This window comes from Leuresthes tenuis, unplaced genomic scaffold (genome assembly GCF_036924035.1).
Source record: "Leuresthes tenuis unplaced genomic scaffold, fLeuTen1.0.hap1 SCAF_4, whole genome shotgun sequence".
In the NCBI taxonomy this organism is placed as follows: Eukaryota; Metazoa; Chordata; class Actinopteri; order Atheriniformes; family Atherinopsidae; genus Leuresthes; species Leuresthes tenuis.
Window position 1 is genome coordinate 9157331 of NW_027325358.1, and position 16430 is coordinate 9173760.

General features: G+C 37.4%; 1 protein-coding gene across 1 annotated transcript in view; it reads left to right on the forward strand.

Moving 5' to 3' along the window:
- Positions 1-1545: 1545 nt before the first annotated feature.
- gcgrb (glucagon receptor b) overlaps positions 1546-16430 on the forward strand; it is a 46396-nt gene continuing 31511 nt past the window's right edge. The window contains exon 1 of the mRNA XM_072384450.1: positions 1546-1666. The gene's annotated coding sequence lies outside the window, so the exon portion shown is untranslated. The remainder of the gene's footprint in view (positions 1667-16430) is intronic.

Sequence of the window (16430 nt, forward strand, 5' to 3'; positions counted from 1 at the left end):
AGTTTTTGTACTTCCTGTCAGGATATTGTCAATCTTCTAGTGCACATATGTGCAACAAATTGGTGTACATACCAAGTAAGCTATGTATAGAAAAGGGTGCACTACACAGCTGTACGCATCCCTGAGCATGATTGGGGCTTAGCATTGGCAGTTGTGAACTTCCATATGTCTAACAGCTGTTCACCTCACTGGCAGCACAAACCATGTTGCCTTGCTGCTATCAGCAGTGTTGAGGAAAAATGACAAGACACAACCATTCTATAAGGCTGTGTTAACTCCAGACGCATCTCTGTTGGTCATATGATTGACTCTGTATGTTTTTCTGACTGCCTGTGGTTTCTGTTGATGACAGTAACACACACCAACCTTGGAGAAAGCTTCCTCCCACGACCCTCCTGCTTCTTTCCTTTTTTTCCCATTCAGCCAAGTCTTCACATCTGTAATCCTGTTTATTTTTGCATTGTGCTTTCGAAAATAAATCTATTTTATATTATACATAAGAAACATTTCAAATGCAAGCCTATGTAGCCACCACTTCCTATGAAATTCCGTTGGACTAAGAGGAGGACAACACTACCGTGCATGAGTCAAAAAAAAAAAAAAAAAAAAACGTTCAATGACATTCTATTAAGAGCCCCGGCAAGCTCAGACTTACATAAAGCCAACGCTTTTAGGAATAACCTTAACGGAAGCATACGGAACTTTTTCACGATAAAGTCCTGAATTATTACTGACATGAACATCGAATGATGAAAAATGGAGCCTAATTCAACTGGGTCTGTTTTTGCGGCTGTGAGTGACGCGTGACAACGTTTTCCTTAATCATAGACCGATTTCACTGCTGCTGGTTTTCTATCTTCAGATCCTTTGATTCAGACTCAACTTGTATCACGTTATGCTGACATTGTCAGGATGAATTAAAGCAACGCACAAGCCTCTGCCTCATCGCACAGCAGCCTTGTGAGCTAAAAGTGAATTCATGTTTATTTTGGACTAATCTCATAAACAAAATTTGATAACGACAACCAAACGACAACCAAACCACATCAACCAAAATTACACACATGAACGATACATTTATGCATACGATGCTTTCGATTTATCCACATACGTTTGCAGATGTTTTTTTAGGAGTAGTATATTGAAACTCTACACCGGAAGTTGGCCTGTATTGTCTACAGCATTTTGTGCAGAAGGTGGGAGCGCATAGCACTCACAGCGCAGCACTCAGTCGCTTTCAGTCCAGTCCCTTTTGCAAGGAGAGCGAGATTTTAATTCAAAGAAAGAGAAAAAAGTCAAATATTTATGGACATGTGCAGAGAAACCAATCTAAAAAGAAGTAAACTTGGACTTTTGCTTGGCTGGACCAAAACAAATCTCTAGAAGTCCCAAGCTTTCTTTCTTTCTTTCTTTCTTTCTTTCTTTCTTTCTTTCTTTCTTTCTTTCTTTCCTTCTTTCTTTCTTTCTTTCTTTCTTTCTTTTCTTTCTTTTCTTTCTTTTCTTTCTTTTCTTTCTTTTCTTTCTTTTCTTTCCTTTTGGACGTGGTTATGCGTCCTGGTTCTGCTCTCTGGATCTCTGGACCATACCTGCCGTAATGGGCCGGGCGAGGAGGTGCTGTGGACAGTGAGGCGCTGCCAGATGCGCAAGAGGACGTCTCGACGCATAGGTAGGCTGAAAAGTAATTTCGTTGTCATTGACTTACTTCACATTAAGCCTTTAGCCTTCTGTTTCTCTTGTCCGCTGGGTGTCCGTTGGCAGATGCATCAATCCAAGAAACGATGTGCATATATTCTTGATCCTGCTGGAATGACAGTTATTCCGGAGGACAGCGAAAGCTGAACTTTTTGGGTTGTTTGAGAATATGATTTCATCAAATATTTTGATGCTTAATGTGTCCTTTCTTTTAGATTTTCATTAATCTATTTTACTTTTATTCTTAAACACTGTGTGTTTATGTGTGCGGTGGCAATGGAAACTGAACACTAATTTGAGCCATACTCGTCTTGGGCACGCACAAGCTATAAACGATAATGGTAGTGCTGTGTGTAATTCCAAATAGTTACAGCTCAGTGGTTATCATGACAAGACACTGGATTATAAAACGGACAAAATGCAGAGCACGTAATATGCACGTTATTGTGTGTTACAGCTTCCTTGCTTGAGCATGGAATCTGGTATTTTGCAGGTTTTCTGCAACATTGTAGCGCCTAGAACGAACAGATAATTGACATGGTATTCGTACGTGTGTCTATGTTTTGCTTATTGCAATGTGATTGCTGAGCAGTTATTTTATGGTTTGCTTTCAACTGTGGCTGAAGCAAGCCTTCTTTTATTTCAACAAACAGGAGTTTCCTTCTTGAACCAAACATGATGTCTTGCAACACGCAATCCTTCCATCTTTCAGGATGCACCAATAAAAATCAGCAGACTTTTTTCAGTCTCTGGGCTTTGGAGGGACTGAGGATGCAACAGCCCCTCGTCAATATTCAAATGAATATTGTATGTCCCTGTAACAGTCGGTGTGGTGGTCATCTCAGGATAGAGATGGGAAATAACACAACAAACTCATCTGTCTCCACAGGCCAGTGTGCAGTCTGTTAAATGAGCAGTCCATCAACATAAAAAGGATTCCAGTCTATTTTGCAAATGATTTTTTATTTAAGAATTAAGAGTTCATTCATTTAAACATAGTATATAATAATCTAAATATGTAACGTAATATAGCAATCTGGACACATCATCTTGGATTATATATATATATAAATGAAGGAAATAATTAAATAAGCTGCCAGTGAAAACTACTTCCCTCACAGCTTTGTAATCATGAGAGGCAAACAAAATATTCAGAAAAATTTACACCCTCTGATTCTGTATAAGTTTCAGCCAAGTCGCACTCAGGATGCCGGTTAAGGTTTTCCACTGAGAAAAGACTGGAGTGTCACACTGTAGTCTCAAAAGATTTGACCTCTGAATGAAGGCAGTGTTCATGAAATTTAAATGCAAACCCGAGCCATGGGTTTTTTAATTCCAAAACCTAACCACGTAGTTTCATGCCTAACCCTAGCTAAGTATTTCTTCATATGTAACCCTAAACAAGTATTTATTTTATACCTACACCTTACCATCTGTGAATAAATGAATGAACGAACTTTAGAAAATCATTTCACCAGAAGAAGCTGAAACTTGTCACATGACATGCCCTCCTACCTCTGTATAAGTGTTTTAGTGCATTTATTTTAAATTTTTTTGCTCATGTAGGTATTTCATGATTTTATGTGTCTTTAGTTTAAAACTACTATCTTTGCTCTATGGTCTAATGTTAATGTTTTGCATATTCTTAGAGTTAGAGTCCATTGCATTTTTATGAGACTGTCCTCCTCCCTAAAACGTGCACATGGTGCATATCTTGCAGGTAGATGCAACCTATAATCTTGTGGTTGTGGGAGCGACTGCATGTGAGGTATAAAATTGGTGTTTTCTAACCCAAATCCTCAATATTACTTTCTAAACCTGGTCAGAATTTGATAAAGGTGTTTTAGTAAAGTGTTTTGGTGTTATTGACGAAAAACAATTCAGAACTGGTCTAAAAAAAATAAATAAAAACTGGTGTCATATGTTGGTCTGGATCCCTTGTCCTCAAAGATGTATGATTCAAAGCCCTGCACATAGCCATGCCATCCATCCCCGTCCTTTCTCCTTATGAGGACTTTCTGGCTTCTGGACCAGGCTTCTTGAATGACTTTACGATGATGTAGAAACATTCATGAGTCGTAGGGCTGGACACAGTTATGAGTCATATTTAAGGGTATGAGCAAAGGACTTGTCTTGGCTTGATATGATCGTACTGATTGGAGGACTTGTTTTTTTACAAGTGTATAGAGTAGCTGCAGTATATTTTTACTGTATATATATTCATATATAAAGTATATTCAACTTTACACCTCATTGGCTAGTTTGTCCTCAGAGAAGCTGCCCTGGACTCTTAGCAGGTCATTTGAAAGTAGTTGTTATTTTCAATAGTAATAGGAGCTGATGTGATTGCCCATTATCGAAACTTATCACTCGAAGACAATGTATTCTGCTTGAACTGAGGGTCCCAAATTGTCCCATATTTATGTGTTTTGTTTTTTTAAAATCAAGCCTTTTCTCTTTCTTCATGCCTTTTTCTCTCTTCTCTGTTTTCTTTCCTTTCTTTGTAATGGTAAGGTGTCCAAAGGATTTGATTTGTCTGGTCAGGATGAGCCAGTACCCATGCAGGGGACATTTACAAAGGATAGATATTGATTCACTGATGCTAGTCTACAAACATGAAAGCAGGGGACATTAGATAATGACTTTTTCCCATTAACTTCTTCCCATTTGATGTGAAAGCTCAAGGTTTCAGTGACTAAACTTTTTCAGTCAATAAATGTTCAAAGAAAGCAGTTTTGAAATAAGACAGAGAAACTCTTATTTACCTTGAGGCATTTTTCATTTATGTCTGTGTGACCATTAACATATTACAACTTCTACAAGAAAAATCTGAAGACATATTTTTTTGATGGGATAAGTTAAGTTCTATTTGATATTCTGCTTTGCACTTGATGCCATGTACAAGCGTTGTACATTCTTGTGCTTGTAATTACAAGATTATTTGCAATGTTTATATAATGTTGTTTATTCAATTCATGTTGACTATATTACATAACATAAAAAACTGAAGGGCACTAAACAGCTGTGACTGCCTTGTTGTGATTTTCCACAGTAGTATTATTCAGTGTCAGTCAATGAGTATCAGCTCTGGAAAAAATCACCAAGAACACATACCACATTTATTTTATTTGTCCCATGGCAGGAACAGAGTTTGAGCATCAGTGTTGAATGTCAAATGCTTAATGATCCTGCCACTGTATGTTACTCTAATTTGGTCAAAGATGAAATCAGGTATTAAGTAATGGAACAAATTCCTAGACGGATGCAGAGCTAACATATACAACTGATTGAGAATTTTGGCAATCGTGCAACTTCAGTGTCAACTTGCTGTCAAACACAGTAAATTACTCTCTATCTAGATCAGGTATGTATAAGTATTCGATTCAAACACTCGATTCTCCCCCACTGCTGAGCATTAAAATCATCGCTCTGTAATCAAGTTAGACAACGTAATAATCCATGCAATGCAAAAATGTGTGCCAAATCCACCCGATATGTTCCTACAATTTGTTTCACTGCGGTTTCATGTTACTACTCTTATGTTGGCTGCATAGGCAAGAGGGGAAGATAGGTGAATGAGTCACTCACTATCTTGATACCTCATCTAACATGCATGGAAGTGAATGCTTCTGCACGCATATGCAGATTTCTTAGGAGACAAGTGATGGATTGAACCTTTTTCTATGGTTTCTAACTTTCATAGACCAGATGGGATAAGATGGGGACTGAGGGGAAGGGGTAACTTAAAAGTGGAAAATAAGCCTGTTGTTTTATGCCAAGGGAGACAGATGTTCATCAACACTGCAGACGTTCCCAACAGTTGTTTAATTTGTAGGTGTATAAGAGCCTTAAGAGAGGTCTCCATTTTGTTCGTACTTTTCACACACAAGCATTAATATTGCAGTTCTCATCCTACCTGTAACATACCAACCAATGTCAGTGTGCTTCATCATGTCAGTGTGCTTCAATTAAGGTAGGGAAGCAGAATATTGCAAGTAAGCTAATGAATCACCAACATATGCATGGAATTTCTGAACACCTGGAGCCAAGATCTCTCTGATTAAACAGTTTGAATGTTTATGCGCTGGTTGGCAACTCAATCATATCTTTATACAAACAACACTTTATTGTGTTAACACTCATTCTAGGAAATGGTTCCAACGGGGCTGTTGTTGCAGAGCTGAAAAGTTAAATTAAGACTTAAACTAAAGTGATATACACTGCTGTTTAAAGATTGACTGTTCATTAGTTAATACCATAAGAGCCTATAATGAGCTCTACAGGTTGTTACACTTTGGGGCTGGATGACCTACAATGTTTTATCAGGCATACATTCTTGGAAATCCACTGGGACTATACTTTGTCTTTTATTTAATTCATGTTTGCATCAAGAGCTACCCATGGAGGATGCTGTAAACACACACTGACAGCATGGCACTGAGCTAAACAGCCAGTTAGCACTCTGACTGTCTTTTTATCTATTCTATCACAGACATAAATAAAAAGCTTGTGATAGTGCTGTTATTAATGAACGGAAACCTAGGACGATGATGACTATCTCCAACATGTTTACTCATGCATTCACCACACAGGCTGCCTGAACAGAGTCATAATCCTTCTTGCAGCCAGAAAACACACTGAGCACTGTGGTGAAGTTATCCATCAGTGAAAATTACTTTAGTGGATTATATATATATTATATCAAACATAAAAGGTAACTTTTTAGCCAAAGCTCATATTTTTCTGGGCCAAATTTGTTGAATACATTCATATTTGCATTGAAGCGCACATTACACAAAACAATGGTCATATCAATGGTGACTTGTGTTGCTTGTAAGAACTTCAAAATTTCAGACAGTTTTCCATATGCCCAGAAAGAGATGGAGGTTTATGTAAAAGCCAGACTAATGTACATTTTCTTTTGTAAGCGGGTACATTTGATCTCTCTGTTATTTATTCATTAGCATGGGTTGATGTACAGGCTGAGTGAGCCTGTAGCCCTTCTCTCCTGCACATAATCACAGGTGCATGTCCAAGAAAGATACACACACTGTGAATGTTAAAAATCCAATCATAACGCATTAAAGTTCCTTTTAAATTTTTGCCCTACTGAGTCTGTTCAAAAGAGATTAAAAAATTGTGCATGTATGCAGCTGTGAGTTCTCATTTTACATAATTTTTTTTCTTTGTTAGTGCGTATGTGCCTCATTAAAAACAAAAGACATTGCCTCGCATGTTAAAGGGCGTAAAGTGGTACAGTGTGTGTGTATATATTTTTATGCATGCATGTTGAAAGAAGGCCTGTTCTGTAAACACAGGTTTTTATTTAATCAACACTGAAGGAGACTGGTTTCTGACACAACTTGTGTTCACATTCATTTCCTTGAATTTAGCTGATATAACTTTACAGTAATTCCTTGGAGACTTAGTCCAAACTTGTTAATAATTGCCAAATCCTACCTAACCTATCTATCCTCCTATCTGACCCTTAAAACATGTCATCTTAAAGTTTAAGTTATTACATTACAGGGACTTTTTTTTTCTTATCATAGCAGAAGCATCCCCATTATGCAACTGTTTAAACAGATTTAGGTCGTTGCAACATGACTGACAATCGACCCCCACATCCCACACACACGTGTTCACACTCCCACACACACATGTGCACACACACACAAATATACATTCAGAGTACATTAGTGGCAGATTGCCCCTGCCTGGTTAAACAGGGATACTTTCTAGTATTACTATGACTTAAAGAAAAAGTGTTATATATTGTAACACTGCTGTAAACTCAACATAGAGAAAGTTTCAATACCGAACAACAAGGTTTGGACGTACTTTAGAAGATATGACTAAATGCATTTTTTTCTCAATACAGTACAGTAGTAGACGTTCTACTATTTCATGAAAACTGTTGTCTCACACTGGAGTGGTGGTTAGTGCTGTCACCTCACAGCAAGAAGGTTTGAATCTCTGGTGTGGCCTTACTGTGTGGTGTTTGTATGTTCTTCCCGTGCATATGTGGATTTTCTCCAGTTACTCCAGTTTCCTCCTGCAATCCAATGTTAGGCTAATTGGTGATGACCCTAAATTGATATCAGAAGTGACTGTGTGCGTCCATGCTTTCTCTTCTTTGTCAATGTGTTGACCCTGTGATAGACAGCCGATCCCTCTAGTGTACCCCTCTCGCAGCTGGCAGCTAGTATAAACTCCAGCTTTCTGCAATCCTGAATAGGATGAAAAAGGATATGGAAAATAAATTAATTAATTATATTAACTCATATTTATGTTGATAGCAGCAGCAAGACATCACAAAAAAGTTGTGACAGGGCCAAGTTTAACATTGTGTCTTCTTCATTTAACAACAGCCTGAAAACATCTGGGAACTAAGGAGATCCGTTGCTGGACCTTTGGAAGAAGAATGTTGTCTCATTCTTGACTGATTTAGGATTTTGTCTGTTCAACATGTGTATTTTTTTAAAGTATATTTTGCTATATTTTTTGTAGGAACATGCTTCCATAGAAATCAAGGTAGTTCAGTAAGTCGTCTTTATTCTGGTCATTTGTTTGGTATGTGTGTAAAAGTATCACATAGTTAAAGTTTAAACAGTTTAAGTCATACATTGATAACTGGCGATGCAGCTGCAATCATCTGTGATGTATTTAGGATGAATTCTTTATAGAATCACCAATCATTGATTGTGACAGCCAAGTGTCTGTGACTGTCACTGCATGAATGGTGCATTTCGTGACAGGAAAAACAAAAAAAGAAGATTTTTCAGAGTGATGTACGCTGTGTTTACTGACCAAGACCTACACCCACTACATCTAATGACCGAAACATCACTTACTTTCTTTCTGCCTGGCTACATGAAGTATACACTACTTTCCACCTTGCCATTGAAACATTATTTCTTTGGAATTGAAGCTCATTTTAAATTCTGTGCCGTTAAAATTGGTATACATAACTAAATTAAGACAGTGTTGCTATTTCCTGCTTGCTGTCTAAACTGTCTGTTGTCCACAGTATCGTTAAACACATGACAAATAGCCCGTCAACCCACAGCAATTGTTAACAATTTGAAAGTCACCACAGCTGTTTGTCTCTTTTAGTTGTGTTTTCTCCTGACTGTGATGCTTATGCAAATCCATTGAGGCAGAGTTCATTGATGATTATCTGCATGAATCTTTTTTCCATGTTTCTCTGCGAGTTTCTCTGACTGAAAGTGAAATTGAAAGCTGTGAATCAGGCAATCATTTTATCAAACTGCATCACTCGCTCCTGCTCGTTGATGCTTACTGTGTTTCTGGCATGACTGGTAATAATACCCTATAATAATACTCTACATTAACCATCTCTCCACCGTCCCCTATTCCCTCCCACTCCTCTGCAAGGCATGCTCTCAAATTACCTCAGTCCGATTCTCCGCACATTTTCTCACTCTTTCTTGAAGCGTAAAATTGAATCTCTCCCACCTGGACGTGATGTGTGTGTACAGGTGCGTGTATGCATATGTGCGTCTTTGTGTTTGTGTGTGGGTGTTATGTGTTCATCCATTCCTCCTGAGCCCTTGTCCTTAACTTTAATAACAGTACAGCAAACTGCTGGACAGAGAACCTTGTCATCAATACTGATTTAAAAACAGAAATCTAATTTATTACTGCTTGCTTTGTTAGTTTTGGCTGTAAATGTAAAAGTTGTTATTTATTTCTTTAGAAAGAGTGACACAACAATAGTAAACTCTAGTAAACTTTATGTTCTGACTAATTGATGTTCGTAATTTATTTTCTGCAATGCAGATGTGAGTTAACATTGTTCGGAATTCCAACAGCCACTTTAACTCTATTTAGACACAAGATACACAACATTAATGGCTTGATTACTCTGTTAATGCTGTAGTTTTAACACACTAATATCACAGTGTGGGGGCAATATCTGCCATTCGCAGGAAACTGGAAAGTACATCAAATGAGGTGGAACACATTACACATCTGTTGCAGTAAATATGTATGTATATAACTCAAAACTAAAAAATATGACATGAGGAAGCAAATAAATTGAATGTGACAAAAAGCTCCAGGTTGAGATTGGAAGTCTGACTTCCAGCTAACTGACGGACTATATATATAGGTCTTGATACAGCTGCCAATTTGCAAAAGAGGCAAAATATTCTTTATCGTCTAGGTTTATAAAATTTAAAAATAAAAAAAAATCTTTACTTATTGACTAAAAAAATCAAAAGAAGTTTATCTGCACAGCAGGTGCCGGTACCCACATAAAGTCCAGCTAAACACATAACAAATACAGCTTAGAGATCATTAGCACTTTCAACAGCTTCAAGGAAACCACACACACAACAAAACTATTTAAAGCACTGTTATAACACATCCCTAAAAACAATATTATATGTACATAGGAAAAATCAGGTCCAAGAATGGCTTTAATGAGCCTGATAGATGCAGGCACAAACTGATACAGACTGCTTGTGCCTTATCTATGACCTGAAGGTAAATACTGGTGATGTTGTGTGTGTGTGTGTAGTACCTGCACCTACTTGTAGACCTTTTGCTGTGGTCCACTTGCTCTAAATGCTGCCTCATGATTTTTGCTCCAAACATGATTTTGACATGACTTTATTCAGAGAATTAATGTAAATGGTAATGCTATATGCATCCCAGCTCATGACAGTCATCTTAAGGCAAAAAATCATTAAGAAATAGAAATCTAAATCACATTCAGCTTATCATTATTTTGCTGAATGAGACTGAATGAAATGCAGTATCATTGTATAGCTGGCAGCATTTGTCAAGTATGGATATAGACATCCTTTGAGGAAACAAGGAGGTTTTCCCACAGCTCTGTAGTATCCTTGTTTATACAGAGTGAACCAATAGACCAAAGACACGATGAGAGAAAAGTGGATTGAAGCTGGCGAGCAATCCAGTACCCCAAAGCTGATCTATTATACATGTCAGTGGAGAAGAGGGGGAATATAAAGAGATAGAGAAAGAGCTGAAATGATAGAGAAAAGATAATTGAGGTTTGTCTGTTCTGACACTAAAATGAGTCATGTAAGAAATTTTGGCAAGAAATTTTGCTGCTGCTTCTTGACATGAATGAATCCACACTCATGATGTAACTCTACCCACTCATAAAAGAGGACCAATTTTTTTTCTTTGATCACAGTTCAAAGAAGGTCAGATGTGCCTACAGAACATGATTGTGTGACATTTTTTCTGTTTATTTGGGGGAGGGTAAAAACCTGCTCACCTGGAAGAAGTCGATGGTTTGATTGTTGGCTTGCCCTGGACCGCGTGATGAAATGTAGGAGGACACTTAAACCCACGGTGCCTCAGTGTGTAAATGTGTGTGGTAGAGAGAGGGGACACTGTGTAGCCTGCAAAACAACAAGCAGATACTAAATGATATATTTACCATATTCATGGTAAATGTAGTTACTTATTCAAATCAAGACATTGTTTTACCTATTGGGTGTACAGTTTGCTTTCTGAGCCTCTACAACATTGAAACCAATCAGTTGGAGGAAAACAGGTTCTGTGGGAGGACTCTATTGAAGAGCCTGGAGCTAATCTTGTCTCTTTCAGAGAAAAAAATGCCATAAGATGTCAAATTTAACATTAAAACCACCCAGTCCTTACTATGGGTTGTTTTCTGCTCCACTGAGGACTGTGTAGAGACGATAAAGACTGCTCAGCAAGCAGCAGCTGGAATTTCGACACGTTTTAAATGTGTTTATGACCTGCTGAAATATGGTTGCATTTATGTTGATGTGTTAATCATTTGCATTTATGAAATGTGTTTAAGAGTTAGTCTGAAGTTGGTTATTTATTGGTGCAAATGTAAATCTCTATTGTCATAGTTGAATTGTGGTCTACACAGAATTTCTGCCTTCATACTGTTTGATAATCATAGCTTACTCTCAAAAGTTCATTTTTCTTTCAACTTTTTCCACACCATAGAAGTAGCCTAATTAAAATAGATGAAAAACCAATGAAAGCTTAAATGCCACTGGAAGGTCAGTACACATCAAAGAAGATGAAATGACTTAAAATGGCCGTAAAATGAAGTGGGCGTAACTGGAAGTCTTGCAGGTTCCTGATGGATCCATCTGGTTCAAAGATAAGGTGTAACTTTGACTTGATAATAGCTAGTATACAATGAATAAGTTTTTTCTTTTTTTTTTTCTAATCATAAGCCAGGCAAGCTACTTTTGAAGGGTTCCATGATAAAATGAAAAGCAGCAAATATTGGACGAAAACTTCACTTACTGCCAGATGCCGTAACAACTATTATCCCGGCTCTGTACGGGACAGCTGAGATTTATCCTGTAAGCCTGCTCTGTTGCAGACTTCCATCCATCACACAAGGAAGTGGCTGAACGCTGGAAAGTAAACAGTGAAATCTGAAAAAAATACAAAACAAAAACAACTCTCAGCATAAAACAACTCTCAGTATATTCATCTCCTCAAAGTGTCAGAGGGAATTTTGACAAATTTTTTAAAAAATGTAATTAATTTTGGTGTATTGTAGCCAGCAGTGGTGAGACTAGCAGAGCTGGTTTATTGAAAAACAACAACAAAAAAGACTGATGAGAATAGATACAGATAGAAACCAGAACTTTACATGCAACTTTTGAAAAATGGTGGGTTGGCTAATTAAGCCACAGTGGACACGTAAATGTAGAGTGTCGGTAAGTATCCAACACTGTGCGCATATTTCACCATATTTCACCACCTGTCAGGCAAATAGTCTTAGTTGAAGATAATTTATGATATGTTCAATTTTCATCAGTGCAGGAGATGTTTGGGTGAAATCTCTGGACACATGTTGGAAACCTTTGCATGAATTTCTTCACTTACAAAAGAACAAAGATCCCATCCACATATTTTGTTCTCAGTCATAATCTGCATATATTACAGGGCTCCAGGCTGACTCTCTCCAGCTAGTCAGACTGGTACCCATTAATGAAAAAATTTGGAGCACCATCAGAAAATTTAGGAGCACTGCTTAACTTAACTTTACCGCAACACTTTCATACGTTTTCCATCTTGAGAGCATCACTGATAAAAAAATAAAAAACAGCAATTTGATCATAAAGAAGTCATTTACAGAAATTAACATTTTTTAAATGTTATTTTAAAGAAAAAAATTGAGTGAAGCAGCGCCCAATGACATTAAAAAAAAAAACATTTGCCCAAATTAAACTCTATTAAATCTATTCCTTTGAATTAAAACAGTAGTTTGGTATTTCAGTCACCTAAATGGCAGTTTATTACCAAAGCAGTGAGAGCAGTACAATGAATACACAAAGCTCCTTTGTTTGCGAAACCTTTACTTTAGAATCTGTGCAAACATGTCCTTATTGTCATCAGCTAAATTATAGTTTGCTGTGAAAAATTTGCCAATTAGTGGTGTTGGACATGAAATGTTTTGACCAAGCCTCAAATCTTTTGATAGAATAATTGTTCAGTTGTTGTTTATAGTCTGTGATATTGACCAGATGAGAGTACCTGATCAGATGCAGTAACACTGTCAGTTAGGCTGAATAATTGCACAAATTCTATGGGCTGATACTGTGATTTAAGAGCATGGGGGTTATTGAGTGCAGCGTGTGTGTGTGATTCATCCCACAGACAGTTGACAGTGAGCACAGTGGTGACAGGCTGAGCACAGTCAGGTCTCTCACACTACAGGGGACATTTATGAATGACTTCTGAGCATCAGACTGTGGAGCCAGGAATGCCTACCTGACTGAACACATATGCTCGTGTAGAATTAATAGTCTGATTTATGTGTCACTCCAGATTTATTTCAGATACGATGCTGTCGGATATTTATAGTTCTAACAGATAGCATGTCAGGAAAGTTACCTGATGAACTGCATTGTGTTGGGTGCTCTAAAGTTAAGATGAATCTATGAAATAAAAAACTTGCTTACAAGACATTACACATCAAAAGCATCTGACGAGTCACAGAGCAAAAAGTAATGAAAAAGATGGAATTCCTAGACCTCCAAATCATGTCTTCACTGAGGCCAGATATTGCATAGATGTCAGTGACAAACCATGATAATGAAAGCTCTCATGATCTTTTTTATGAACCTGCATCACACATACACCCCAAATCCTGTTACACTCTGCATTGTATTACATCTAGGAACACATTTGGAAAAAATGTGGGGTTCAGCATCGTGCCCAAACCGTATGAGTATGGTAAATGGTAAATATGGGGAATGAACCAAGGACCTTTCAGTTGCAGTATGGCTACTCTCGATCCTGAGTTGCATGCAGCAGTCCAAACTACAGTTCCACTTTTTCAAGCTTAAATTATAACAAATATTTCTAGATCCTACACATGTGGGTTGCAGTAAGGTATTATGAGCAAAATACTATCGAGCCTAAAGAAAAAAGAGGTAAGCTGTGTTTAGGTTTAACAGTTTTGGATAATTTCTATGAATATAATTGTCACATCAAAGGGAATTGTTGCAAAGCCTTTGAATTTTCAAAGGATTTCCTACATCACATTGAGATAAATACTGACTAAACTGAACACATAAGTAACCTTTTAAAACTTAAAGAACAGCAGGCAGCAGAAAGTTTGCTACTAGATAAGTACCCTGGAAGAGTCTAAAGTGCACTGACTTTTGTAGCTTCTCACACATTCGAAGCAAAATACAGTAAAATTGTTTTTACAAATTTGCATAAAATGCACACAATATTTGTGATGCATATGAAAATTGCAGAGCTACATGGACATCTATGAGTTGGCACGTCTGAGTGTCATTAACTGAATTATGGCCATCGGTAGACGTTAACATAATCTGGACCAACGCGACATCAACATTTTTTGGAGATCCATAAATGTTGTTTAGCTGTATCTTTAGCTGTATTTGCATGATAGTAGCACTTTTCTTTCACTTATGTTTGATGTTAGACATTAATAACATCCAGTATGGTACTGATAGCATCCTGTTTTTTTAAACTGTAGCTAAACAAAAACTGGAGAGTGGAAAAAGGAAGAACCAATAATTGCTCGAGGAAGTAGATAACATTTGATATCACCTGCTTTTGGGGATTAAAGAGAAATATGGCATGGATAACATGCTTACATGAGTAGAATATGTGTGGTATGTGAACAGAAAGCACCTAAATAAATCTTTTATAAATCTTGTATTACAGCTCAAGAAGCTCTCACACATTTAATATACCTCTTAGAAGTGTCTGTATCTGTTGAAAACCTGAAATGTCATTATGTCCTTGCCACTAAAATATGACAGAATTGAGAAGATTAAGGCCTCGTTTCCACTTGAGCTCCTGTCATGTTCTCAGGTTTAGCTCTCATTATGCATGACGAAGGTCACACATCCAGGTCCATTGTGAGCACTCAAGGACAGTAACACAGACTAGCAAAAATACTGATCCTGAATAACAAAAAGTAATCTACTTGCACACTTAAATCGCTCTTGAAGTCTATTGTGAGTTTGGTATGTTGGATTTTAGCCACACAGTCGCAGCTTAAAGCTCAATCTTCCTCTGTCCTGGTGAACAATCAGCCTCAGGAGCACAACTGACCATTGTAATGATCATCAGTATATAGTGTGTCTGCCCAGCTCACATCATTACGCTGCAGACCTTAAGCACAACAGGCTAAGAGGATGAATAAGAACATCAAGACCCATTTGCATGTTTAATCTCAAAGGACTGAAAAAATGTATGATCACCTCCACAGCAACACTAAAATAGGTGCCAGCTCATCTAATACTGTCACACTAATAGTATCTACAAGACATGTAGCATTTGATATTTAGTATTATCAAGTCCTCAAAATAGCCTTTATACGCTCACTCTGTGAGAAACAGACAAAAGCTTATACTTCAACCTCCCTGCTGCATGGACCACATGGTCATTATCAAGCTCTGAGAATAAACAATCCTCCGGTTCCAAGATAAGTTTGAAAATTCATTATCTTAGCAAAGCATATCTGAGGTTCTTGTCTTTGGTGTGACTTCTTTCCAAAGTACCATCATTAATTTGGGTGAATGCAAATTCTACAAAAAAAACTGCCTTACATGGGTATTTGGAGCTGGAATGGACTATTCTTATGTGTGACATCCCTGAAGAATTTATTGAGGTTGTGGGTCTTCTCACTTACTTATCAGGCATTTAGTTTTAAAGTTGTTTATTTAAAAAAATCATCCCTGGTAATGACGGCATGGGTTGAAGTAATGGATTAATGAGATTAGCCACTAATCGAGTAAAACATCATTGTGAAACATAATGAAGAAGGATTTCACAGCTTATATATCAGTGATGATGACCAGGTGAACATTTGCAACACTTACACTGCAAAAAAAAAAAACTTGCTATATCTTGCTAGACTACCTTTAGTTGGTACAACAGCAAACATTCACTTTGGCATAATTTCATTAAAACTTATGCAAAGTCAAAACATTAACTTCTGTCCGGAGTTGCATTAATATTTAATCAAGACAGTGGACTGATGATGGGAGAGTTGGACTGCTGTGTAGTCTTCCCTGGCACATCCCAAAGATTATCAGTTGGGTTGAGGTCTTGAGTCTGTGATGGACGATTCATATGTGAAATGATGCTTTTATAATTTGAGCTCAATGAATCTTAAAATAGTTATCTTAGAATATGCTCATGCCATCGGGGTAGGTAGATATTGATGGAAAAGCCTGGTCATTCAGTATATT